This window comes from Strigops habroptila, chromosome 1, assembly GCF_004027225.2.
Source record: "Strigops habroptila isolate Jane chromosome 1, bStrHab1.2.pri, whole genome shotgun sequence".
NCBI classification, from domain to species: Eukaryota; Metazoa; Chordata; class Aves; order Psittaciformes; family Psittacidae; genus Strigops; species Strigops habroptila.
Genome location: NC_044277.2, coordinates 18,934,049 through 18,961,125, shown reverse-complemented (window position 1 = coordinate 18,961,125; position 27,077 = coordinate 18,934,049). Strand labels below are relative to the sequence as shown.

The 27,077-nt window shown below is 40.3% G+C and overlaps 1 protein-coding gene and 1 non-coding gene across 6 annotated transcripts in view; one reads left to right on the top strand and one right to left on the bottom strand.

Annotated features, from left to right (window-relative positions):
* Nucleotides 1-27,077, top strand: part of OXR1 (oxidation resistance 1) — a 261,974-nt gene that overhangs the window by 59,315 nt on the left and 175,582 nt on the right. The window lies entirely within an intron of this gene.
* Nucleotides 1,963-2,045, bottom strand: TRNAL-CAG. Its single transcript has one exon. It is a non-coding gene; the product is annotated as a tRNA-Leu (tRNA).

The window sequence follows — 27,077 nt, the reverse complement described above, 5'->3', positions numbered from 1 at the left end:
GGAGTTAGGCTTTTTCTTACCCTGAATGGTGGCCAGAGCCCCATGCAGTCCGCTCTCTCCCCCCATGCAAACCCCATGGGGTTTGAAGTAGCATCAGGAAGGCACTGTAGAAAAAAGCTACAGTTCTGAATAGTTGTTTGAATGCACAATCTATTTAGTGAATGCCTTCTCACTAGCAGTTTTCTAGGATGTTTAAGCCATGTCAAATACCGTGTAGGCACATCTGTTCTGATTTATATGATCTCAATATTCGCGTTTTAATTGAAGTGATGCTCAGGAAGTTCTATACTTCAGAGTTGTTTTGCTTGTGGCACACAATTATTTAATGTTTTTTAAATAGCTCTTCCTTCCCCTCCCCTGCCATACATGTGTAAGAACTAGGAGTATGGTGATAGAATCACAGAATCATAAAATGGTTTGGGTTGGAAAGGACCTTAAAGATCATCTAGTTCCAACTGCCTTGCTATGACTTGAAAGACTGTAAACAACCAGGGTGATTGCAGATTTCATCCAAAATGGATCCCATAGGAAGACCAGGCATCCCTGCACCCTGCAGCTTACAGTTGTTGATTACTGCTTTAGGCAGCTGCCTGTTGATTCTGTTGAATGTCTGGCAGCACACTGGACTTGCTTGTGCATTCATAGCAGGCAAGTGCCCTGCTTTCAGAATCCAGTGCTGGTAGAATTGCTGTTTGGAACACGGAATTAAATACTGATTTAGCATTAACAGTTCAGGAGATGGTGATCTTAACACTGCTTTCTGCTAGAATGCTCTGCAAAACATCCCTGTATATGTTGACGGACTGTAGTGCTGCTTGTCTGGTACAAATGGATGGGTTAACATCCCCCTCGAGTAAAGGTTGTGGAGAAAAAAAAAAGATACATATCTTCTGTACACAAGTTTTGCTAGATAAGTATTTCAGGTAGGTAAGCAACTCAAGGAATGTTTAGTAGCATTTGCATGTGGAAAGCATTAGTTACCTTTCTTGGGGTCTGTGTTAATATCACATAATTAAAACACTCCCTCAGACTGTTTCCTCCTCTGGAATAGGTCATTGATTTATCTTCTTTAGCTGCAAATATATAATGATCTAGTGCTATGTGTGTTCAGAGGTCATTACTGCATATCTGCTGAGCATTTGCAGTGCTGCATGTTTAACATTTACAGTTTATGGTGCTAAAAATTTTAGTCTGTCTCTTCATTCATGGGAAGAGTGTTCTTGTGACTGATGTTTGTGACCTTGTTTTTCAGAAATACTTTGTATTCCAGAATGTGTACTTAACTCTAAGTATGTAATGTGAAAATTTAATTCATTTATTGATTCACACGTGCTTTTGAGAGGTTTTAAAATCTTTACAAAACAAGATTTTGGGGGCTGGATCCTGAACTGCTCCTTTCTTTAGGCTGACACAATTAGATCTCCCATTTCAATTTAAGATCCCCCCCCCCCCCTTTTTTTTTTGAAGACTAGAATAGAATATTTCAGTGGGAAGGGACCTACAGTGATCATCTAGTCCAACTGCCTGACCAATTCAGGGCTGACCAAAAGCTAAAGCATGTTGTTAAGGGTGTTGTCCACATGCCTTTTAAACACTGATAGGCTTGGAGCATCAACCACCTCTCTAGGAAATGTGTTCCAGTGTTTGACCACCCTCTCAGGAAAGAAATGCTTCCTAATGTCCAGTCTGAACCTTCCCTGCTGCAGCTTGGAACCATTCCTGCATATCCTGTTACTGGATTTTAGGGGTAGGAGCTCAGCACCTCCCTCTTCACCTCTGCTCCTCAGGAAGCTGAGGTTGCTCCTCAGCCTCGTTTTCTCCAAACTAGGCAAGCCCAAAGCCCTTAGTTGCAGGGATAATCATGTTGATAAATATATCAAGCAGGACTAGCCTTGGAATTGAGCCCTCAGGAACACTGCTGGTGACCGATTGCCAGCCACATGTAATCTCCAAAAGGGAATCTGTCAGAAGTGGGATTCGAACCCACGCCTCCAGGGGAGACTGCGACCTGAACGCAGCGCCTTAGACCGCTCGGCCATCCTGACCTATGGAGGTTGCTGCTCTGACTGTGTGAGTCGTGTATTTGTACATGTTTTATATTGTAGTATTTTTCTCATACAGAGGATGGTAGAAAGGATTCTAAACTAAAATGTATATTGTGTTGAATCTGATGTAGCTGTAATAACTGATGTTAATTGGTACAGGCAGCTGTTTGATTCTGTGAATATCTGAGTACTAGTATTTTTAGAAAGAAGCAGGGACTGTTGCATATAAATTACGTATGGCAAGTAGCAGAAGTTTGAAGGTGTACAGAAATGTGGTATGTTGCACAAGGGCATTGCTTAAGGCTGATTTGTTTCCTGTGATGTCTCTGAAAATCCTTTTGAGACCAGTACAAGTTATTCATGGTAAGAGTTCTCTGTAGTATTTGAAAGGAGGGTGTAACACTGAAACAAATTGTCCCTGTGCTTCAGTTTTATAAAAGGAATTCCTGTACTTGAAAGCTGCATCCAGGAAGCTCTGAACATAAAAATTTGGTCAAGATTTGGGAGTAAAAGTCAATATGGAAGGTAAGAGGTATTATACTTATTTGGGAACATCAAGTTTAAAATCCAATGTCTCTCTTTGGAATGTAAATTTAATAAAAAAATCAAATCTTTGAATGTTACAACTAGAAGCTGTCAGAAATGGCAAGTACACCCTTAGCCCCAAAACATAATCATTCCCCAGCACATGAAGGAACAATATTTTCCACTTGCAAAAAAAGGCTACAGTCTCTACTAGATTGGTCAGAAATTGATCCTGATAGCATTTGGTACTGGTAGTGGAGGGAAGCCATTCCCCTGTTTGGAGAAACCAGTTGTTCTGGCTCCAGTTTGTCAATGTTGGTAGTTTTGCCCAAATCAGTGTCCTAGCTAATGCGGTGGTGCTGTTTTTTATGGTTTGTTTGGGGGTTTTTTGTGTGTGTTTTAAACCATAACTGGTGGAGTCGACAGAAACAGAATTATGACAGTTTTGATAAGTCTTCTTGCTCCTTGTAGCAAAGATGGGCAGAGTCCAATAAGCAGAAATACAGACGTTTGAGATATGGCCATCAAACACTCTGATGATGTAAAGCTAACTAATGTGTCTTGGCTGGGAAAATTGACTAAATAGGTCTTAATTTAAATAACGTCTAATTCATAAAGATAGTATTACTTATTGGCTTCAAGACTTGTGGGTTGCACAAGGAAGGCTCTTGCAGAACTGAATCCGTACCAAACATCCAGTGGCCCCAGTGAAGGCTCAGCCCAAGCCTACTCCTGGACAACACCAGTGTCTACCAGTGGGAATTTTTTGGCCCAGAACTTCAGTAGTTAACTCTCAGGCTGTTGCCCCAAAATCTGCTGATCTGGCTAACTTGCTGGTCAAAATGTAGTGGTACTTAGTATGCAAAGGGTAGATTCAGCCCTGATTGCTCACCCATGACTCAATTTCATATAGCAGTTGTCGTACTGCATTGAGCTCTAGTAAGTGAAGTGTAAACCTCAAAATGATAGGTTTATGAAGATGTATGCATTCCCCAACTCCTCTCAGACTCAACTATCTGCCTGTCCATCACACAGCCAGACTCAATGGACTTGAGGCTGGAGGTTGTTTTGTTGCAGGATATTGATGGGCTCCAGCAAATATGTTCCTCAGACACTGAAAAGAAAGTCTGTGGGACATGAGGTGAATTGGTGTTATCCATTGGAAGGTTCAGATCTACTTGTTCTGAGTACATGTTCTGATGATAGTAGGTGAGGAAGAGGAAACTAAGTCCTGCTGTTATCCTTGCCGATATTCCCTCATGTCTTAATGTTGATGCCCAATGTAAGATTTCAAGAACAGACTCTAATTCTTAGCAAATTGGAGAAAATCTAATTCCATTTTGCATTATTTGTGCATGTAACAAAAGGCAGTGCAAAGTCTGAGTTTAGTTTTCAGAATACCTGATGATGGCTGACATTGTTCTAGAAGGTTCAGTAAGATAATGGAAAATACTGAAAAATAATTTTAATGTGGCTGTGCATAATAAAATCCTTAGTAATGACTTGTCTTCTGAAAGCACGTTTGCAGAATCAAGTTAAGAATAATGCTAAGTCCATATAAGCTAATGTGAAAATATCAGCAATGATCACACTGATCAATGGAGCTTCAAGTGCTGTTCACATTACAATGAATTAATGGATTTAATCAGAGTATCAGGAGACATTTGGGGGCAAAAACGTCTTTCCTGAAATAGAACTCAATAAAATACTAGGATTTTTGTTTTATTTGTATTTTTTCCATTGTGAGTTTACAGCTCTTGTACCTGCCTGTAATGTCAGTTGGTGAGATTCAGGATTTCTTGAATGTTACATCATGCTTCATAAAAATCTTTATAATTAGAAAAGGAAACAATGTTTGCTGGTTTTATTTTGGGCAAAATTCAGGAGTAACAGGTAGCAACGAGAGGGGTTCCAAATTCAGAAGAGTGGCCAGACTCTGCACATGGATGTTTGTACTCATTTTTTTTCTGATTCTTTTCCAGCTTCTGGGTGTCACGCCCTAAACTCTATCTGGAAAAAGAGTTTTAACCCAAGACCATTTACAGCTAAAATGATGTGCAGAATGGTCAGATAAGCTGGCAGGTCTTGGGGCTGTAACCTTCTCACCCAGCACAGCTAGGAAGAGAAAGTAGTACGTACTCATCACCTAAGCTTACATCCCTGCATCCCGTACAACCCTGTCACAACCCCGTGAACCTGCAGGGGTCTGAGGTTAGTGTTGCTTTGCATTTTAATACTGAATTTGAAATTGTCATTGTAGATGTTTGTTATGCTAAAGCCTACTGTGCTATGGTGATTTACACTGATGTCAGTGTACAGGAGCAGTCCATCTATTTAAATGCACTGTGCAAAGGCCTCTTTCCCTCCTCTGTCACTTGATAGCCCTTCCTTGGCCATTCTGCATTTCTGTCCTGCTTTAAGCAAAGGCAATCACAAAGTGAGAGCATCTTTTGTATTCTTTCTCTGAGTAGAGCAGTTGTTTTACTCCTTGTCTTTCAGGGCTCTCCCTGTGGGCCCTGAAAGAAATACTTATAATTCAAAAAGAATGGCTGAATCCTGTGGGACCAATGTATCTCCTTCCAGAGAGAAAGCGCAGTCATGTTATATGGATGGTAATGAGGTTAAGTATAGTTCAGTGGAGCCCTGATTTAAAAATAGGATGCCTTTTCAATATTTTTATAACTTCACATTTTGCACCTAGTTCTGCAAATGCGCCTAACTTTACAGGAATCACTAGTCCTGTTGTCAGACCTTTTTGGTTGTACAAACAGTAATATAAAGTGGTGCATAGGCATAGAATTTTGTCAGGAACCTGGGAAGCTCTATTCCTGCCCCCTGTAGTCTTTAGGGACCAGGATCCTTTATATTAAAAATGTATTTACATTAATAGCAGAAACAGATTGTGAGCTAGAAACAAGACTGCTGTCAGGACAGTGTTGTCTCAGCTGCCAGCTTTCTCACAGCAGAACTTCAAGTTTTGTCATGATCACAAGTAGGAATGGACCTGAATAGTAGTAGAGGCTTTGACCTGGGCATATTCCATCCAATCTAGTGTGAATTAGAGATTTGGTGGGGGAGATGAGGAAAAAAAAATCTTTGTCTTACTCTATTCACATGGGTCTTCTCTATGGAATAACTCATCCTCAAAACACCTTATAAGTAAGAATGCTCATAAACCTTCTTTGAATTAAGTACATTCCCTTAAAATTCCCAAAACTAGTAAAGTAAATTTGAAGATATAAAGCAGATTAAACATGTGGAACCCTGTGGTGTTTACAGGAAATCGGGAATACTAGAGGAGGTTGACAAGCATGTCTTCGCTGCCTGTAATGATAACGGAAAATGCTTCAAGAGTGTGTATTATCAGCAGGATCCAGAAGTACAGCATCCATGTGTGTGGCAGGGGAGGGAGAACTCCTTCTATCCCCTGAAACTGATGCTGAGTATCAGCTTTTTTCTCCTCCCAAATCACTATTTCATCATGAACTTGAGCACCAGCTGCAGTGCTCTTTGCTCTGTGATTGCAGCCTGTTGAGTTGGAGTAACTTTTTTTTCTTAATACTTTTAATCCCAAAGTGTGAACTAGGGAGTTCTTCAATACAAAAAGGTAGAACTGGCTTTATTTTAAAGATCATGTCTGCTGTTCACAAGAGTCATGAGTATCAGCTTTTGTTCCTGTTTAAGGTAAGGTGTGAGAATAGAGAGTGGATTTCTTGTCTGCTTTCATGAGAATATGAACTGAAGTTGGCCCTGTGCCTGACCTGTCCTCTTCCTCCCCAGTAACTTTTCAGCTCCCATGGTGAAAATACTATCATTTGTGACTGTAAGTACAGGGTGTGGATGTGGGTGTGTATTTGACATTGCTGCAGTAAAAGGTAATTTGACAGCTGATGCTGGGGCAGAACCTGACCTGCAAGATCCTAATTACTAATTGATGAGTAAGCTTCTAACCTGACTTTCAGCTTCCAGCTCAAGTGTTCTAGCAATGAAAAATATTCTTGTGTTTGTTAAGAAAAGGAAAAAAAATAAAAATCAGAGAATCTGTATGTTGTTGGAGATGTGGTAAGCATGGTAACTCGTAGTGACAGAATAACTGTTTTTAATTGTTAACAGTGAATTGATTTTATTTTTAGATGAAAAAATCCTAAAATATTTCAAGCACAACTGCACATTTATACTCTGTTAAGTTCTGTCCTTATTTATAAAAGTAATAGCAAACAAACTATTGAACCTGAAGGAGCTAAGTAAGGCAGCCTTGTGGTCATTAGTTGATGTTAAAAAAATCCCATGATGTTCAGTTTCCCAGACTCTCAAGTGGAAGAACCAGGGTTAAAAACAGTTTATTGCCTAACCTTTGCTGGAGGCCCTGTGTTCTCTCTTGGCACTCTCCAGGAAGGCTGAGACATTGCAAAGAAGTTTTAGCTTAAACAGGGCTAAACAGGATTTGGCTGTTAGACCTGGCTATGGAGAGCTGGATGTATCAGGAAGAGACATAGTGCAGGGGAGCCCAAGAAGAGCTTGCCTCCTGCTAGCTAGAGGAGGGAGAACCATATAGGATTGTCTAGAGTGTTGCAGATGATTGCATCTTCCATATTTTTGCAGGGTAATAAACAAGCTTTGAAGGACAGTAAGCTGGCTGTTGCTTGGTTTCTGTTTTTATGTGATAAAGCCACTTCCTACATAATAAAATTCTATGAAAACTGTAAACCCCTGTTGGTACTGAATATTATTTGTGCTTGGTACCTCCTTTTGCACATTCCAGCTTTCTCTCCTCTCCATATGGAACGGATGCGGTCTGTGGTCATTGGCATATATAGGTGAATGTTGCTTCTTAGGTGCAGAGGACAGAACTTACAAGCTTCCAGCGCAGTTAATATGGGCTTATTTCCAACGCAAAGGAGTATAACAAGTGCACTGCTAATTATCACACCGTGATGGTAATGAGAAATAATAATGGTACAGTATAAATTACATAATAAAAATACTAAAATAGCCAATAATGATTAGCGTATTATAAAGTGTGGAAGGTTTCTCAAGAGTCTTGTATGTTTGGAAAGTGGGGTTTCTTAGTGCAGTTGTCAATACTAGAGTCTTGTGACTATAAGAGATGCAAAAGAAGTAAGCAAATGCTAAGTCCGAGATACTTAGCCCTTCACTGTGTACAGAAAACAGTAACCCAGTAACTGGCAAATATTAGCCATCCCCTTAGACTTCCCTCATTTTCTAAAAGCAGGATCTTCACATGTTTACTTCTCTTATCCCAAAGAGAGAGAGTATCTTCTTCCTTCTATTTGCATGACCAATGTGTTCCTTGCATACTGTGAAGAGGGAGATTCTGATTCACTCTGATATCCATGCTGACTCCCTGTCATTTGCTCTCCAAACCAACATAAAGATTATTTATGTTTGCAACAAGAAGAAGTCATGCTGGGTTTGAGTGTGGTCTTCTTGTTGACATTTTAGAAACTGTTTCAAGCTCCTCTTAGTATTTAGACAAACTAATGTTTCTTTTTGTGGTGTTGCTGTTGACATTTCCTAAGGGAATTGCTGAAGATGTTAACAACTTCCCAGCACAGGCATGCTGTGATGAAATAGCTCTTTGCTTGTGGCCCTGACACAAATACCTCTTAACTGATGTTTCTGCTGAAAGTAATGTGATTGTGATAACTTAGTGAGTCGGGGTAAATGTGAATCAGTCCTGGCTATTTTGGGGAGCATAGATGTCTGCTGAACTCAGTGTTTTGCTTCTTGCAGACGGAACAAGCAGAAGGGGTCAATTTATTGTGTGCATCAGAGCCTCTGTGCTGCACAAACATCCGTAGTGCAGGGTGGGAAGAAAGTCTGTGAGGAGCATTGGTACTCGGCTAAGCCTGAGGGCCAGGGCAGCTTGTGACACAACCAAGAGAAATTGGTCAGTTACAGCCTTGGCTGATTTTTAAGCCAGTTGCCATGAAAACCAATCACATAGCAGAACTTGCGCTTGTACGTGTAGTGTGTGCCCCAAAGGCACTGTGGGTTAGACACAGCTGATGTTGTTGTGAGTTTGCTTTTTTAAGCCATGCTTTTGAACCTGTGCACTACTGTATCTTTAATACCTGGTCAGTACCAACAGTGCAAAATTGTGTTAGCAATTAGCCAGGACTATCTATTTAGAGAATTTATTTAACCTTTTATGTGTGAAGGTTTCGAAGGCTCTTCCAGCAGGTTGGATTTTTTTCTGGAATCCCTGATTAAAAGTATGAAGCTCTTACATGCAACCAGACTGCCAGTTTAGCCTGTGGTCTGTGTTAAAAAATACCCACATTGTTATCTACAAGAATCAGCTCTATCATACAATCTTTTAGCAATACAGTATATTTTCTGACTGGTTACCATGTATTGCACCCATGGAACAAATTTTCCTCAGAACACATTGCTGTTTTAAAATCTTCTCAATTGAAACCCAATTTATGTGATTATTCTAACCTCAACTGTTATAACCTCTGTGTTGTCAGTGAAATTGTAGAGAAACTCATTTGCGAGCGGGTCCATGCAGCAGCATTTGGGCCACGTTGTTTGTTCCATTTCCGAGCTCTCCAGCTGAGGCTTGGGGAGAGGCAGCCTTTGTTGGTCTGTGGCTGTTTCCCTGCCTTGAAACAGAATAAAAACTGTCAGGAAGAAAGATATTCATCCTAAGGGTAGACTCCAATTACATTAAATAGAATAGCAGCCACTCGGAGATGGGACTGGAAGGCAGCCAAAAGGACACTGTGAAATTTTTCAATAGCCTGTCCCTATGCCTGTCTTCCAGTGATCGATAGAGAATGTAATTTCAACCTTCAAACTCTTCACTGCAACCAAAGGGAACTGAATGCTCTTCCAGCTCTATATAAAGAGCATTGTAACTTAGATGAGAAGATACTCTTCTCTCCAATGTGTGTGTTGTTCTACTGTTGCAGTAAATCATTACAGGTAATGCTAGTTACTAGTTTAAGTAAATTGTCCTTCTGACTGTCTTGTACGTGTTTCATAAGGAAAAAAAATTGGCCTTTAACAGAGGATGTAACATAATTTCAACAGGTATTTTGCTTAAGGATTTCTCAGATGGTCCTTGCTGCTCGTGACATTTGCTGGAGGTGGTCAGCCTGGAATTGCCAACTGAAGTCATGTTTTGAGACATTACTGTAGTGATGACATTAACTGGCTTTCCTTGTAATGTCTGCTAAAGGGTTTAGTTATATGCTGTAATTTCTTCATGAAAACCTCTCAGATTTATGTATGTAAAGGCAGATAGCCTGTGACTTACAGTAGGATTACAGCCTCACGAATCTCCAGCAATCTCAGGCATGTATTTGCAGTAATATCTATTCCTTCCTTGTGAGAGATCTCGGTAGCCGTATGTCATTGTACGTGAGGCGTAACCCATTGAACCTGGTAGTTCATCTCAGTTGAACTGAGATCACAACCAAGTGATCAAGCTATCACTTGGTTTCAGGCAGTGCTCTTCCCTCCGCAGTGGGATGTCTACATATGGCTTCTGAGGAAGAGGAGGAACTGAGCCCTTTCTAATTTTAAAACATGGCATTTTGGTAAAAGTGGTGATATAAGGATGTATAAAAAATAAAAAGTTTCATTATCTAGGTGGTTCCTTAATAAACATCTCAGGTCTAATGTTAAATGTTTGGGATTATCTCTGTTAAATTATATGTATTCTGATATTTGTATTTTCTTTCCTGCTGAAGTGTAGAGTTGTATTTGTAGTGCCATTTTTAAAAAGGCAACGCTCTGCCCCTTCTTTCTGCACACAGTGGCAGTGAAAAAGCTGCTTCAGTAAATAGGAAAGCAAAGAGGTGGGAGGTGCTCTCTGTGAATATGTTTTGGATGTAAAGAAGTAAATATGAGATTCAGCTTCAGAAAGACAAGCAGCAGGATTCAGGAATTGAAAATCATAAGTACAATAGGTATACATACAGGCTGAATACTGATTTCTCAAGGCTTTTAATGTACTTTATTCTCAGCTCCCCACAGAGTAACCTGTTCTGTTTTGCAGGTGTGTGTCAAAGTACAGGGGAGATAAATGATCTGCCCAAAGCCCTGTAGTCCTGCCCCGGCCATGGACAATCGCTGAAGGTGCCACTGTAGCACTTACTATGAGATACATGGGGTGTTGCACAAATGTAGAGTCTCGTCTAAAGTCCCCAGTGACCACAGCTAGTAATTATGAAAAGCAGCAGTTACCACTGTGAGTAGTCCATTAGCTTCAACAGAAACTGTATTAGTGCGTTCAAGAGTAAAATAACATCCTTCTATTTTTTTTCATTAATGTAGGTAGGGCTGCATTCTGCAGTGCTGATAATGTGGATTTATGACATGTTGGCAGCTGAAGTGCTCTTCAGGCCACATCGTTTTACCCAATAAAATTTTGTAAATGTTTGGCAGATAGAGGAGAAAGAGTCATTTAAGAGCCGCCCTTAAATTCGGTGTTTGGTAAGTGCACCAGAACTCTCTGGCTCAGGTTTCTGTCTCTCACTGTGCTAGTGCAGAGTCCATTGCTTCTAAAGACCATGATCTGTGAGGTGAAAATAATGACAGATGTTTTCTGTAATGCTGATGGCGGAGCTTGCTAGCATGGTGCTCTGGGACATAGAATGGGCACTGCTGTTAGCCATCTCCATCCCTGCAGGTTCTTCAGGAAGACAGGGCATCACACAGGCCTGCAATGCTGATTACTTCCCAATCTGTTTGTCATGCAATGTCCCTAAAATTTTCTATTATAACTGCTTTGAGATAACATCAAGTTCGTTATAAATACTCTGCTTTCTTCTGTGTTTTGTTCCTTTTTTTCCTCTCTGTGCAAATTATGGTAAATAAATGAGACCCAAGAAGAAGATTGAATGAATAAAGGAGACAAAAGAGAGGTGAAAGGAGTGGGGAGATTATGAGAGGATTAATGAAAACAGGGAATAGAGCTGAGAAAAAATGAAGTTATATATGAAAACATTTTGATGGCTCTACCCTATGAGTATGAAGGTAGTCCAGCTCAGTGTGATACTGCTGGTTCTGTAGAAAAGGTTTTGATAATTAGCCTTACAAGGAAGATTCTTGATTGACATTTGCACTTTGTTTTGTTACAGGCAATAATAAGTGGATGTGATGCTTCCAAAGGTTAGAATTGCAAAGCCTGTATCTGGCATGGTACTTAGGCAAGCATCCTGCTGGGTGTTTTTTCCTATTGGATTACCTGGTAAAAGCAAGAGTTAAAGGAGGATCCAGAGTTGCTTATTACGTGACAGGTTGACACTCTCTAAAGTTGTCTCTTCCTATCCCCTGCTTCTGCATCTGTTTTCACTGACATTTTGAATAGTTATCTAACATGGCAGCTAGATAATGTTGGTCCCTGATTCAGTAAGAATGTTCTTTCCTAGAGTGAAACTTAAAATATATATTCTCAAAACTGTATCTGTTTTTCCTATGAGAATGAGATTAATCTTCCTGTTAGGTTTCTCCTGGTCTTAAATTTGTCTCCTATCTATAGCCATTTTCACATTAATATCAACTTTACACTGTTCTGTGGTTCAAAGAAAGTGGTATTCTGGGTGGAATGGAACAAAAATCCAGTGTGAATGAGCTGATTTGATATTATGCCAACCCCCCCCCCCCAGTTATTTCATTAGAAGCATGTTTTCCCTGTTGCAATGCTACTTTCCCAACTGCAGTGCTGCACTTGCAGCCCAAAAAGTTAACAGCGTCCTGGGCTTTAGAATGAAAGGCGTCAGTTCACATTTTCAGTGCTGAAGTGTTGCCTTATTACTGCCTACTGCATCTCCATCGTTTGTTTTTTCTTAAACTTACCATTATTTTCAGTGTGTTGCTTTTACATGTCTAAATGGATCAGTGATACCATGAGGCTGAGTGGGGTTGTCCCAGTCTTCTTCTTTCATAAAAATTACTGACTTTTAAACTCTCTTTCAGAGTTTAGTAATAGCCACTTCTCATGTACCAAAAAAAGAGAGACTAGACTTTTAAGAATATTCCAAAGAGGCTGTAACACAGGCTATCAGATTGCTGTTTGCTTGAAATGATCATAGTGATAAAGAGTTGAAAAGGAAATTTACATAACTCTTCAAACAGGAAAAGAAAAAAGACAAGACTGATATCATTATATCAAATATTATGCTGGAGGGTCTTGCATTTATTTTCTTACAGTTCTCTTTGGCTTGCTGGTTTAGTGAAGGATGTGAAGTCCTGCTGGACTCCTTCTTGCTCTGGGTTCTGATTTTCTTTTCTCATGTTGAACTTTTAAGCATAAAAAAGTTCAGCTGGAGAAAGGATACTTAAATTGATCTGATTATTGGATGGTTGCAAAGGTACTTAAGAGTATGATTTAGAGCTGAGAACTGTAATGGCACTAAATTTAAGTAATCAGAAAATTCCTGGATTAAATATAAAGGTAATGCTACATTGGGAGAGTTTAATTCCTGGTGTCCTGATGGACTGTGTAACAGAAAAACTGTAACTGAGAATAAAAGGGCAAAGCAATGACTACATTTTCTCCTGTGAGCCAGCTAGCAGAGTTCTGTAGCCTTCCTCACACTTTGTACCTGGATGTAAAATATTTACCTACAAAATGTAGAAATAATCAAATATTTCATATACAAGATGGAATTTTTATGTCTGATTATTTTCTGAGGGACACTCCTCTTTTTCTATAGACCTTTAGTAGTGTAGAGTAATTCTCTGGAAGGTACAGGAAAGAACATGGAAAGTGGTTAACTGAAGAGAATTCAGAAAGGGAACGTGAAGAAGATGGATTGACAAGTTATGGAGGGAGTTGTGGTCCATGAGAATACAGTACCACTTCTCAGTGATTATACGCTGAGGTTACCAAATACATCTTTGTTCCACACCCTCTCTTCACATGCATCACTCAGTGAGTTAACAGTGAGCTTTCTGGTCGTGAGGTTAAACTCCCATTTAAGTTACATGAGCTTAATGCTAAGTTCCAGCTCTGAATGATTTTGTGTAATATGGGAGAGGGAACTCCATTCTTGATGTAGGTGAAAATTCATTTGAATATTGCTTAAAGTAGGAATGACTTGAGGAATAAAAAACCCCAACCCTAATTCCCCGAGGAAATTACTGGGACATCTAGTTTGATAAAGGAGCTTTTAATTTTTCTGCATTGGATGTCATCTTACAAAATTGCTGAGAAATTTGCTGCTGATGTTAGCAGAAACAGGTTCAATGCCTGGATGATTTCTCTATTAATTGATGTTAGTGTTAGGAATTATCTCCTTATTTTAGCTTGACTTCATTCTCTCGTGTTCTTTATCACAATTTATGATAGCAAAAAGGCTTGGAAAGGATTATTAAGTCTTTCCTTGTGCCACTTAAAACTGTTACCTGTGTTCCATCTTTCTAACAATTGCTTAAATACCACCTTCTGTCATCCTTACTTTCTAAGACTTACTTTCTGTATGGATGTATGAAATAGTTCTAAGGGAATGTACAAACATATTAAGGGAAGTTTTTTTTTTCTCCTCCATATCTCCTAGAAGCCAGCCCCACTTCTGGAGCAGGAACACTATGATAATGTATCACAGGCTTGTTATATTAATTACTGTACAATATATCACAAGATGCTAAGGTCATGTTCTACAATAAGGCTACCAGTTGTAATGGCACCATGAGGAGATTTAATAGCATTCATGCAGAACCCACTTTGTCACCGCTTTGTAGTATATGAGATAACAGTTCAATAAATATTCTGGGCCAGCCTAGATGAATTGAACATTCAATATGAAATTTGAAATACTTCTTTGGTTTCTTGCCAAAGTTATTGGACACAGACGGTGCATTTACAACTCCTGCATGATGAGGATTTGGGTTTTGTTCCTTAGGCACATGATTGTGTTGTTACATTAATTTCAAGTTGACCTCCAATTATTTTGGTGTAATTATTACCTTTGTTGGAGGCAGGTTTTAAACCAACAAACACATGTGGTCATTTATTTCTCATAAGATATGATTAGAATCATTATTAGAATCACTGGAATATGTTACAAATTAAGCATTCCAACTTCAAAAGGAATTGCACAATTAGGCAATTCCGTAAGATTTTCTTAAAGCCAAGCTAAGCTGATTCCACATGACAGCAGTCTTAATGAGGCTCAATAAACAGTGCAGTTTGTAACCTCAGGCCAACTGCTGAGCAGAAGCCAAGAGCAGAGCTACAGCTTTAGTGAACCCATTACCGTGGAAGATGCTGGATCCTAGAGCAGCCTGAGTCACCCCTTGCACAAGAGGTGAAGCTCCAATAAATACAAATGAATATCCAAGATGACGGGTGACAACTTTGCGCATACGTGATTTCCTCTGATTTGACAGTGCCTTGATATGGTCTTAAGGCATGTGGCTTACTAGCAGCCACTTAGATTTTTAGGCTTTGAAACTTCTGGTATACTTGCAGACATTAACATTTGGGCCTTGTGGTTTTGTAGAAGTATTTAAAATTTCCTTTGCTTACTTTTTGGGGCCTGATTCTCAGGGCTATTCAAGATCTAGAACAACCCTTATAAACTGTCAGGATAGCCAACAATGTTGAAATGTGTATGTTTTTTCTGCCAAGTTATGCTTATTTTTATTGAATTCTTCTGAAGGTGAATTGATACAGGAGCTTGCATGGGTGTGAAATGTCTTCAATCTCTTGATTGCAATAAATTAGTCTTAAGCTGCTTATGGCAAACTCTATTACAGACCCATTCATTCCCTTCAGTTGAAAACAAAGCAAATTACTCTGTCTTGATTTTTCATTTTGCTAGTACTTTAATTTTTCTTATCCACTTTTTAAGAACAGTTATTTTTAATAAGTAACCCTGAATTTGTTCTTTCATTTGGAGACTTTGATACATCTGCAAGGAAAGATTATAAGCAGTTGCTGGAATCAGATATAATATTAGCACATGTTAAAACAAGCTCTCTCCTCAAGCATTATGTAACGATTAATTAAACTGTTTAACATTCTGCTTCTACAGTGTTGTGGGTAGAACTCAGTAGCAATACTGAATTATCATAAATTTACCATGCAACTATCTACTAATGCTTGGGATAGGATTATCAAATCCTTCCAGTTTTTGTTTTGCCCAGATAAAAATTTTGAGTACGTTGAAACTCTGAGCCTTAAACCACCTTGTGTTTTCCAGCAGGGGAGAAAGTACTCTGGGATTTTGAGCCCAGCACAACTTGAGGCCAGTGTAAATCAAGCAGTCATCTCCTGAGTCACAAGCTTCCCTCAGCCATGGGTTGTTTCCTTCCCCTGGGCTGATCTCAGCCTATCTCGTCCCACCAGCACATTGTGGAGCCCCATGAGGGTCCTCCAGAAACTTGCTGCGTCCCCTGTGAACAAGGTGAGGAAGTAGTGGTTAAAAGACCATTAGAGGCAATGTAACTCCTATTTTAAGGTGTTAATGCTGTCTTAGTCTTTATGAAAATACTCTTAAAGGGTCTCTGGAAATGCAGTATAAATAGATTTAGGGACTGAAAAGAACAGGAAAGAGCAGAGCTGTGTTGTTTAAGCTTGAAGAGAAAAGGAATGCTGAACCAACTCTATGGCTGTTTCTGTGCATCAAAGGTATGGACCAAATTAAACAGGACAGGATTTAAAAAAAAAAAGGTACAAGAAAATAGGTAGAGATTTGTTTATATTGGTGGGAATATTATATAATGTGCTGGACTATTTATTCAGATTTCCTTGAGGTAACCTTATCAAAACCCCTTAAATCTGAGCAGTTAACCATGTGTGCTAATTTTGTGATTCTTAAATAAGTTTTACCTGTCAGTTTTGCAAAGTTGCTGAATCACAGTGTAAGTGGTTAACACTGAAAAGCAGACTGATAACAGGTTTGCCATTTACACTTTTGATCTTCAGCCTAGTAAGATGGCAGAAAAAGATGTTAAAATAACATGGAGCTAGTGCAAAAAGATTATGCAATCAGATGCTGTTCCCTATTTAGTGCAGTTAGATTACAGCAACAACAAAGCATAAGTTGTCATCTGCTGACATTTAATTCTGTGGAAAACAGGAAAAATGCACTGTTGGAAAGTGATATCAGAATCACTAGGGATTTGCAGAGATACAAAGAGACAGATAAACACAGCAAAAATCAATATGGTTAGTGTCCCAGGCTCTGTCACCACTTCACAAAATGATAGAGTTTGTATTTACAGTTGGGAATGATGTCCTCAAATAGTGGTGGCATTGCAAGAAGTGGTCTGGTGACCACTTAACATCATCACTCAGACTGTGAAGGGACAAACCATAGGCTTTTTTAATCACTGGAGAAGGGGAAATGAATGATACTATTTTTCCTTAGAAGGCATCAGACATATTATTGAGGAAGATTTTCCTCGGAGTAAGGCCACGTAAGTAAGACCACGAGGTCTCTACTTGCTAAACCACGAGAGACTTCGTAAGAACGTGTATCGGTATTGCCATGACTTTTGAAATGTCTGTAGTCATCTCTGTCACACATATGTGATGCCATGGCTTATAAAGCATGTAATGCTAGGCCTGAACTTTAAATAATCTGGTATTCTAAAGAAATTAGCACCTGAATCGTTTTCTAGTGTTGCTGTTTCTGCACTCAGGAGTATGTTTTCACTGATTTGGGGAAACAAACAGGGCAGCTGTTCAGAACTCCAGAATTCCAGTTGTTCCACGTTACAAATCACTGGTTTATTTATTGAATCAGAACTGATTGTTGTTCCCCATCTCTGTAGAAGTTATAAAAGAAAAAAAGCTAAAATGGACTATAAATCCAGAATGTAATCTCTTATGATGCATGTGTCTGTAGGCCCTGCAGCCAGTTTTCCTGAAGGTATCGAATGGGAAGTCAAGAATCACTCCAATTTGCCTGTTATCCCTTGTGATGTATTCCTGCCACTGTGATAATAAATCAAGAGATGAAGTAATTTTGGTTTGAGTGGAGATGGATGAGGCACATATAACAGTCTGTGCCAGACCTCAGCCATTTTCCTGTGGTGGAAGGAGAGCTCTCATCCCTCTCTCATCCTCCTCTTGTCCCCCTCTCATCTCCCTCTTGTCCCCCTCTCCTCTCCTCTATTAGTATCCCCTATGTTTGTGTTGCCTTGGACAGATTTTGGCAGGGTGGGTAAATTGTACTGGCCAGGCTCTCATCATATTGCACATGTGATCATAGCCATCTATGTGTGAAACCCCCTGCCCTCGGCCAAATGAGGGGTGAGCCTCCCCGATAACACTCCTCCCTGTGCAAACAAGGCACTGCTAGGGCGGATTGGCAGTACTGGGAATGAAGGACAAGGAGCTGTGGCTGTTGATATCCTTACTGATTCGTTCTCCCTTTGCCTGGAGAGTTTCAAGCTCTCTTCTGTGTAACTTCAGTTATTAAAAATTACATTCTAAGTTCCCAACTGCAGGCAAGTTTTTATGAGTGGTGTAATTCTTGTGATTAAAGCACAAGCTTCATTTTTTCAAAATAATATACAAGCATCAATGAATTGTTCCCATGTCTGTTGAAGCTTCTCTCTCATTCTGAATATCAGAGAAATAACACCCTTTCTTTTTTGTTCTCAAATTAGATTTGCTGTTTGATTCTCCTTTTAGAAGGAAATTCAGATATGAAAGCCTGGGGGCAGTGATAATCTGGAAAAAGGTATTTGCTATCAGTTTGTTTTGAGTTTGGTGTTCTGGCTAGGAGGACTTCATTTGGCCTGAACAGCCATCCTGGACTACTCCAAACTGGTGACTGGGTCAAAAATGAATAGTATTTGATTAAATTGTCACTTGAGTCATTGTTGTCATCATAATTATTTTGATAACATGCTCAAATTGATTGTTACATAGTACAGCTATTGTTCTGCTGCTGTCATGCTGCTTTCCCAAACTAAGAAGGTTTATTTATTTAGATCTTGATTTATACATGCAATAAATGACAGACAGCTTTCAATCCTGTGTAAAGACAGAACTTCAGAATGAAATCAGATGCTTAGAAGTAGTTTTAACATTAGAGGTTCCTTTTTAATCAGAGCGTGAAAGATGCTTACAAGGAAGGTTAGACTGCAAGATACCTAAACTCAGAACATTGTACCAAGAGATATAAGGCCCAAAGTGCTCAGGTAAGTCACCACCACCCCATTACAGACAAGTACAACTTCAATTTAAGCTCAGAGATTCTTGTCTGTAGAGTTTTGCCTTAATTTAAATTTACTTCTAGGGCATTGATGGGAAGGCCTATTTTATTCATTGATAGTAATGGCTTCATCAGAGACACTGAGTCTGATCATCAATTGTTAATTAAATTTCTAATTATTTTTAATAAGAATATAAAAAAGAAAAATGTCATAATAAAACCCCTGTCATCTTTTATTAAGTAAGTTCACCCTCTAATTTTCATGTTTCTGCAAACACAGTAAAAATGTCACTTCAAATTAGATTGCAGCTTATTGATGGAGTGCTAAGGAAAGGAACCATTCCCTCCTTTTTGTTTTAACACCACTGTATCAAGCTGTATCGCAACATCTTGATAAGCATTTCTGCCACAGCTAAAGCAAAGCCCGAGGACTGGTCTCTGCACTCGGAGTGCCTGGAAATGTTATCGGTGAAAATTTGTGACTGAATCAGCACAAGATTTATTGGCCCAAATGCTTATGTATGATGTTTCACACGTAGAAATCTCTGTTGTGCAGCTTTGGTGCTGTGCTTGCTTGCTCTGCCTGGGCGCCACAGTGAGACAGAGCCGTGCTGGGAGCCTCACAGTGCGTGTTGAACGGGGCACACATCCCCACTGCCGGCGCTCGCAGCAGCAGGGGCGGTTGCTGCTTCTGCCTCTGCAGGGGGAAAAAGGTCCTTTTACTCTGTCCTGATGAGCCAGCCCCTGCAAGGAGAGGAGAAGGAGCCGGTGCTAGGAGATGGAGGCATCACTAGCTCAGATAGCCTGTGGGTCAGTGAGCAAACCTGTTTGTCAGAGCTTTGCAGAGCTTCACCTGACGAGTGTTGTAAGAGATGGTGTTCCACAAAACTCTGAAATAAAGAGCAGGCAGGGAACAAGTATGATGGTTCCTCCGTTCCTCTTTCCATCTCTTGAATGTGAGGTACTTGTCAGCTAGAGGACCTGAAGAGAAAGCAAAGGAGAAAATGACACAAAATAGTGTAGAAGTTACTATCTTCTATCCTAAAATGTGTGGAACCAGACAATCCTCTGAGGTGATTCTGTGAAGAGTTGAATTAATTTAGTTTTGAAGGAGAGATGAAGCTTTTGATACTTCTGTTTGGGTTTTTAAAATTAATCTGTGGTGTTCATGGAGCACTCACCTCTGACCAGGCAGCAGAGGAGCAGCAGCGACTTGGCGAGAGGAGGGGGCAGATTAACACACAGTGCATTTGCTGCTGCTCACTTCTCTGCTGCCAATCCATGAAGCTATTGTTTGTAATACAAAAGGGAGGGTGGGAATGCTCTGCTGCCTGCATAGCTCAGCCTCTGACTTGAAGAATGGTGCTGAAAATGGCATCGAAATGATGTTGGCATAACCTGAAGACAAGGAGATGTACAATGACATTACAACAGTGAAAGGAAATAAAGGAATATTTATGGGTGAGGGCAGTATTTCTAGTATTACTAATGATCCCTGATAGAGCTCTTGAGATGTGTGTCCATTTGATGGAAGGTAGAAGAGGAAGAGGTATGGGTGGAGGGAGAAGCTGACCCTGACAAACCCAGAAACAAGGGCAGTTACAGCAGTCAGGTAGCGAGCAGCAGAAGTAACAGAAGTGATATCAACTGTGTGGCAGGTTCACAGTTAAAGTGCTGCCTTTGTTATTGCTATTTCCCAATAGTTGGAGGCACAGCAGATAGCTGTTCCCTTTTCCTCCAGCATCCTCCACATTAGCAAAAGCCCAAGCTGCCTCATTCCTGTGTGAGCATCGCTTGGACAGAAATGGGCTTAGGGGGAAAAAGCAAAACAAATTAGCTATTAAGGTGAAACAGTGTCACTAATAAGTTATAGGACATCAGCTGTTTTTAGCAGATACCTGCACTAGCTCCTGTTATTAAAAATGTGTTGTATATGCAGATTTGGATTTTAGAAGATGAAAAGCAAGCAGTGATACAGGAGCAGCTGCAGCTGTGGCAGGAAATATAAGTAATTTCATGAATACAATATATTGCTTATGTTTTTAACAGTGTCTTTTGGTGGTAGGAAGGAAAAGACAGTTTGTGGAGCTGAAGATAGTGCAATGGAGCTAGCGTCTCCCACCTTACCTTTTGTAAAGGATATTGAATATTCTGTTAAAGTGGATATATTTAAATATGTTACTTTTAGCTATTCCATGGATGTATGAAAGGACAGGGGAACCCTTTTTGGAATGAGCTTGGAATTTTAGTACTTTCACTGTCAATTGTTTAGTACTTTTCACTGCCCCAACTGTCAAGTTGGGGTTTTTTTTGTTTGTTTTTGTTTTTTTTTCCCCAACAGTAGCCTAAACATAATTCGAACTCTTGTGGTTCAATATACAGATGTATGGTTCAAATACATGGTAATATTATTGAGTAGAAGCTCTGCATGTGTTCTGTCAAGAATGTGTTAAGGTACTTAATGACTGTCTTTGCACACTGCTAATTTGGACTGGTATTTTTAGTTGTACTCCCAGTAGGAATGGGGCTGAGATTTTGACAGCATCTCACAGAGAGCTTTGATAGCTGACTCCCAGGGGAGAGGGGACTACAGAGCTGTGGTAGCCATCCCACCGTTAAGGTTGATGCCTGCTTTACTCTGATAAACCCAGTTTTGAATGAAATAAAATTTCCAGGAACAAAACCTCCTAAAACGGCACATCCCGTTCTTTCCAGTGAGACATTTGAGGTTTTTTTTCCTGAAGTTCAGGCGGAGGGATTCTGGATGTATGTTAAAGCTGTATTCGTATAACTTATCATGTCCAACCAAACCTTAACCTGCAAATTCTCGATTGGTGTTATCTTGTTAGTTGTGTTGGAAGATTGTGGTGGTCTTCTCCATCTCTTCTCCTCCTGTTTTTATAACAGCAGGTTGGGAAATAAGAATGAAGTACTTTACACAGCTTGTAATAGACTATGTGGTAGACATAATGAAAATCTGTAGACATGCTCAACCAAGAGCTCTTCAGATAAATCATACAAAGAAGAAGGAGACTCAAAAGGATTTTTTGTTTTAATTTTCTAGTTTATTTTACTTACTAAGACTGCACTGTGATAAACTGCGTATTTAAATGTCACATATAGAATAATTCTGCAGACTAATGATACTAATAATCTGTGATAAAAGAATAATTTGTGACACCAGGAATCATAACTTTGTGAAACTTTATGTCTGTAAGACTAAAAAAAGCTATTCTTGGAGAAGGACTTTTTACAAGGGCATGTAGTGCCAGGAAAGGGGGAATGGCTTTAAGGTGAAACAGGGTAGATTCAGAGTAGGTATTAGGAAGAAATTCTTTACTGTGAGGGTGCTGAGGTGCTGGCACAGGTTGCCCAGAGAAGCTGGGGCTGCCCCATCCCTGGCAGTGTTCAAGGCCAAGTTGGATGGGGCTTTGAGCAACCTCGTCTAGTGGAAGGTGGCAGGGGGTGGGAACCAGATGAGCTTTAAGATCCCCTCCAACCCAAACCATTCAGTGATTCTCTAATATTCATAATCAGAACTACTATTCTATGAAGGGTGGTGAAATAGTCCTGTTGGGCATGCAAAGATTCATCATGAGCAGTTCTCAGCATTTCTAAGGACTTTTACTAGTATTTGCGTTTTAGAGGGCCAGAGCCTTTGTGCTTAGTGCTGCTGGAGGCCTGCAGAGTGCCTAGTTTGTATGCTGGAGATTGAGGGGGACTGCTCTGATGTATTGGCAGTGGATTGCAAGGGACATGCAGAATAGATGCCTGGGTTATTTTGAAAAGTACATGTTGTTGCTTTTTATTTTTACTGTGGTTTTGTTTTTCAAGGAAGCAATTTGTATTGGTAGCCCTGAGGATATTCAATTTTTAACCATGATTTCAGGAATAGTTTTTACTGTTACTGGGACTTCTTTTGTCCCACCCAATTGCATTGTTTTGGGTGGGAGTGTTTAGGGAACTAAAATACCCCCAAAATTAAGCACAATATTGTTTTTTCTCCAGTAGTCTGACACAAAAAATTATTCTAATACATCTCTGCTTGACGCTGTGGTTTGCGTATTACCCTGTTTTCAGTGTCTCATGGCTTTTGTTTCCAAAAAGTGCCAGCATTGGAAGGCAGGTGTTCAGTACAGACTACTTGCAGCAATATGGAATAAGGCATTCTTTGGCCTGCAGAGGGGCGGAGTGCAGAAGCAGCAGAGACCGGGGAGGCTTTGAGCTAGATCACAGGCAGGTCCTGAAGCTCGGCACATTGCTCTTTGCTGTCCTCTAGCTAAAAATATTTTCTGGAACGGAGAGTGCAGGTACCTTGCTTTGGACTTTCCTAACTCCCGCTGTGCTCAGCGCATCTTTCTGTTGATGAAAGCAGAGCAGGTTCCACTCAGTGAACAAAACAGGCTCTTTTGTGCGGGAGGATATGGAGACACTCTAAATGTCAGAATGTGCTGGCAAAATATTGGGAAGCATGCAGGCTGTTACCAGAGGTTGGGTATTCTTGAGGAACATGGGAGGTAAAAGGAGGGCAGTATAGAGGGGGACTCTCCTGAGGGCTGTGTGACAGCAACATGAAAACATTGTCTATAAAACAACGAATTTCCTTAGTATAAGTGCCCTTTATTCAGATTGGGTTTTGCCATCATTTTACATAAAGCCAGTTTATATCGATGCTGTGGATCATGAGAGCCACCAGGCTTGACAACACCACTCTTAATTTCTTTTCCCTGTCTCTAGTATAGGCAGATTTCTAGCAATAATGCAATAGCAGTGCTTGATCTTGGAAAATGATGGTGCTTGTGTTCTGGTGGCAACAACTGAGCACGAGTCCATGACCAGCAGGGAGGGGAGAAAGGACAGGCTTGCTTGTGGGGAGGCCAGCATGGCAGCCATCTCCATGTGAGCAGGGCTGCTGGTGGTAGCCCTGAGTCCGGCAGTGACCCCCCCAGCTAATGGCAGTGGGGCATGTCCGAGGGCAGGCTGGAAGGCTGACATGCAGGCAGGTAGGGGTCAGGATCAGTGGGTGCAAAGGCAGGCACGGGCATGGCAGCAGTGCCACTGCAACACTGCTCACCCGCACTCTATATGGTACCTCTCCAAGAAATTACTCCGCAGTTTGGTTTCCCTTACTGTCAGGAAATTTCATCTTTTTAAGGCTTCGTTCATCTAAGCTCTCTTTAAAGCTAGTGAATCTTACGCTTTCATTTGCAAGACTGGAAAGTAATTTTCCTGTAAGCGTTTTCCATGTGTAATCACATAAATTCAGTGACAATTCACCTTTCGTCCTTTCCTTATGAGCTGAGTAGATTGAACTTCTTTAATTTAGCATTGCAAGGCTTATTTTTCAGCCACAGGGTTACTTTTGTTCTCCTTCAGAGTTTCAGAAAGTAAGTGGAAATGATAAACTTTATCATCAGAAATGTCATTCTAATCTGGTAGAGTTTTTAATTCAATCATACATGAAAAGGGAAAGATTTAACTTCTTTTTACCCTAGAATTGGACCCAGACCTTTATGACAAGGCAGGCATGGCTTTAGATAACCAAGTTTGTTTCTTTCCAAGTCAAGATTTTTCATCCTTACTTGGAGATATGTAATCTTGGACAATAAGAATAGAAGATTGAAATGACAAAAGCTTTTTCAAAAAAACCCATGTTGACTGGCATTAATTAGTTTTCTTGCATGTAATTATTGATAAATCACTATGATGGCAACAGTGAAGAAAAACCTTAGAGAATTTGCATTTTTCTGTGGGTGGTAAGAATACCTGCAGGTAACACTAAATACTATCACACTTGTAAAGATTTTGAACTAGCTTTTGAATCTTAAGATTTGCAGTTAAAGTATGTGTGGGAGAGAAGGGGGCCTTTTACCCTGTGTCCCTCTAAAGCAGTGTTTTGTGTTGCTGCATTGATTGTTGGAGAAAAATACTGGATTTGGCCTGATTCAGTATGTTCATTCCTTTATTAGAATTACTGTACAAGACAAGATGAATTGGTGACTGAAAGAATTACACAATAAAATTACTATAAACAAGAAATAAGGTTTTCTTAATGCACTTGATACCATTCAACCATACATCTTCCCAGATTTTATTTGCAGGGTGGTTCTTGGGCACACTGACTGCCACGTGAATTGAGAGCTGTCTCGCGGGCTGTCAGCAGAAAAAGCTACTTGTCTCTGCAGGGAGCTGGTGCCAAGCTGGGTGCTGCAGGGCCATTAATTCCAAACTCTTCCACCATCTGCTTTCAGGAAACAGAGAGGGGAACATCACTGACCTTCGGGGTGTTTCTGCCTGTGGCTATTAGACAGTCTTCAGTAGTACTGAGCCCTGGCTCTGAGCTCTGCCTACAGTCCCTTTGCCTCACTCTATCTCCTGCAGTGACCCCAGTGGAGGCCCACCTGTTAGAAACTTCATAACACATGTCTTCTGAATATTATAAAACTAGTTAGAAAATGATAGAAATGGTAAATCAACCTTTTATATACCCAGTGAGTAAGGATTCAAAAACAAATCAAAGAATCCGTCCAGATTCTCTTAAAAAGAGTGAGCACATGTCCTGGCTGCCCAGCGACTCCTGCAGACTAGGGCGGTGTTTTGCTGTGATGGCATGTCTTTTTCCTTGTATGGTGCAGGTCTGTGCTAGCTAAATTCATGTGGAACTGTACATTGGCAAGGAACGCTGCCTGCTTGTGCACGACCTCCTTTGTCTCAGCAGCACTTACTCCCCATGTGTGGCACTGAGCTGGAACTGTTGTCTTGCGTGCTTGTGTCCCAAGGAGGGGTGACAGTCTCTGCTAGCTCAGGCATCTGGTATTTTATGTTTTCTGTAGTCAAGAGAGGTTGAAGACGGGAGGAATAGCTAAAGGACTGGCATAAGAAATGATGTGGCATAAACCTTAAGCTGGAAATTGGGAGAATTTGCAACTCGTAGGTTTGCAGTCCCATGAGAGATTTTTTGAAGCCCCCGATACTCTTGTTAGAAGGCTGATCTGCTTCGAGGTGTGGGTGGCCAACCGTATCTGCCTTCTGCCCACATCTCCCAGCCATGCGAGTGAGTTGTGATGAAGATAAAATAGCTGCATTACATAAACCTGAATGCCCTTCCAGCTGGAGAAGAGGATGAAGCTTAATGTTATCATTGTGGTTATTTCAATGGTTTTTTTTTTATTGGACACATAAGACTGTCAGCACGGGGAATGAAATGCATTTGAGACTCATACACATCTGCACTGGCCTCTTGCACTTGTAGGATTTATTTTTGACTTCTTCCATTGTGCCTGGAGTGCTTAAAGTGTCATTTGCAAAATTAATCCTTGAAATGGAGGAAGAATACTCATTGCATTTGCAGAAATGGAGTAGGGACTAAAAGCCTCATTCAGCGAATATTGCAGATGTCATCTTGTGCTAAAAAAACCTGGCAAAAATGTTAAGAATGGTTTTAGTCTGATTTTGAAGCCACATAAAATTAATGGCTAGTGGACATTTGAAACATTTGAATATTCTGAAAAAAAGATATTCACATATTCCCACTCCTCTTTCCAGCTGCAATTGCTGCTGCACAGCAACTTTTGCCATTCTTAAATACGTTATCTCAGAGGCGCTACCACATCACTGATGGGTCAGCCTTGGCTAGCGGTGGGTTGGTCTTGGAGCTGGCTGGCATTGGCTCTACCGGACATGGAGGAACGTTCTAGCAGCTTCTCACAGAAGACATCCCTGTAGTCCCCTGCTACCAAAACCTTGCCATGCAAACCCAATAGATTATATATTTATATATTTATTTCTTTTTTTAAAGTCAGATTTTTATTATGTCAGGTGATGTTCAGCATCCAAATAGTGACCATCTCACCATAAAACTTCTAGTCAAAACTGGAAACATACTGTTAATAAAATACATTATTTCTGCTAGAGTCTGCCAAATGATGGAAACAGTTTGATGTTTGCTGTACAATAATATTATAGATGGGAAGTAATAAGACAGCATCCATTTTTAGCAGCTGAGCAAGTTATTAGTGATAGAGTAAATGTCTCTGTATGAAACAGCACTTTAGTGTGGGATTTTTCTTTGATCGTTTGTGAGAAGTGTTAACGTATAGCAATGAAGATGCTTGCTGCACTGGTCTTTTAACTAGCCTGTTCTGGAAGAAAAAGTGTTTTCTGCACATCACACATTTAATAAGAAGAGGAAGTATCTTTAAGTCTTCTTTGACCTCTTTTGTCCTCAGAGGGGTGTAAATGTGTGCAACTAAAATTATTGCAACATGTTATTAGTTTCTGATTTTCCTGTCTTGTCCCAGAGGCAGAGCTGCAGGGGCTGGGGCATCTGCTGCTGCTTTGCAGGAGGACAGAGCTAATC